Source organism: Dama dama, chromosome 18 (assembly GCF_033118175.1).
Source record: "Dama dama isolate Ldn47 chromosome 18, ASM3311817v1, whole genome shotgun sequence".
Classification (NCBI taxonomy): domain Eukaryota; kingdom Metazoa; phylum Chordata; class Mammalia; order Artiodactyla; family Cervidae; genus Dama; species Dama dama.
The window spans coordinates 11,376,052-11,377,351 of record NC_083698.1 but is presented as its reverse complement, the minus strand read 5'-3'; the positions used below and the strand labels follow the sequence as shown (position 1 = coordinate 11,377,351).

Sequence of the window (1,300 nt, the reverse complement as noted above, 5' to 3'; positions counted from 1 at the left end):
AATAATCAAAAGAAACTTGGAGTGGCTATATTAATATCATGTAATGTAGGCATCAAAGAAAGGAAATATTACCCAGGATAAAAAGAGATTTATGATGATCATTCAAATGAATATAGAACATCCTCTAAATAGACCATACCATGGATCATTTAAACAATCTCAGCAATTAAAAAAAAAAAAAGAACTCATACAAAATTAGAAGGAGAAATACAAACTTTGACAATCAGGCAAGGTAGCCTGGCATTTTTTTTATTTTTGAGGTAAAACACAATTAATTTGTTCAGAGTAAAGTTCAGTTTATTATAGAATTTTAAAGAACATAGTGAAATATAAAACTTGAATGTTTATAGCAAGTTGTAGATGATTTAAGATAAATGAATTTTATTTGCAATATTTTAGAATATCTGAGTCTGAAAGAACATAGACAAAATGCTTAAAAATTTTGGTGAAATTTTGCTTAGTTTTGATGAGTTTGTTTGTAAAGATATGTTAATATCCTTTGCTGCCAAAGACTAAATTAATGCAATACTGGACTTTTATTTTCTGCCTGTGAAAATATAAATCATGCTTGAAATATTTAGCCTGCTTCCCTGGTGGTTCAGATGGTAAAGCGTCTGTCTGCAATGCTGGAGACCCGGGTTTGATCCCTGGGTTGGGAAGATCCCCTAGAGAAGGAAATGGCAACCCACTCCAGCACTTTTGCCTGGAAAATCCCGTGGACAGAGGAGCCTGGTAGACTGCAGTCCATGGGGTCTCTACGAGTCGGACACGACTGAGCGACTTCACTTCATTTTCAAGAGTTCAACTTCGTTATTTTGCATGTGAATAGTCAATTTTTCTAGCAACATTTGCTGAAAAAATATAGAACACTTTACAGATTTAAATGTCATACTTGTTCTGGGGCCATGCTAATCTCTGGAATGCTTATCATTCCAATTTTAGTTTAGGTGCTGTCAAAATGAACATTAGATGTCTTTCAAAATTAAAATTATCTATGGCATTTCTCAAAGAGCCCCTGGAAAATCACAATGATTTATACATTTATCTCATAAAAAGAGAGATGCCAGAAATATTTTAGGTTATTTTGATATACTTTATATTAATACTTCTGAACTAACTCATCACTATATAAAGAATACATTAGAATTATCAAATGAAAAGGTAATTCATATAAAATATTCTGAGACTGTACATTGTGCAGAATAAATTGACAGGGTCAAGAGGTTTGTTAATGCCTTCATTGTCCATGATGGAATCTAATCCTAAGAAATATTATATATTAAAAATTTTTAATCTATTG

At 31.8% G+C, this 1,300-nt stretch overlaps 1 non-coding gene across 1 annotated transcript; it reads right to left on the bottom strand.

The window, feature by feature from the left end:
* Positions 1–855: 855 nt before the first annotated feature.
* LOC133073170 (U6 spliceosomal RNA) lies at positions 856–964 on the bottom strand. The gene has a single exon (XR_009696879.1). It is a non-coding gene; the product is annotated as a U6 spliceosomal RNA (small nuclear RNA).
* Positions 965–1,300: the final 336 nt, after the last annotated feature.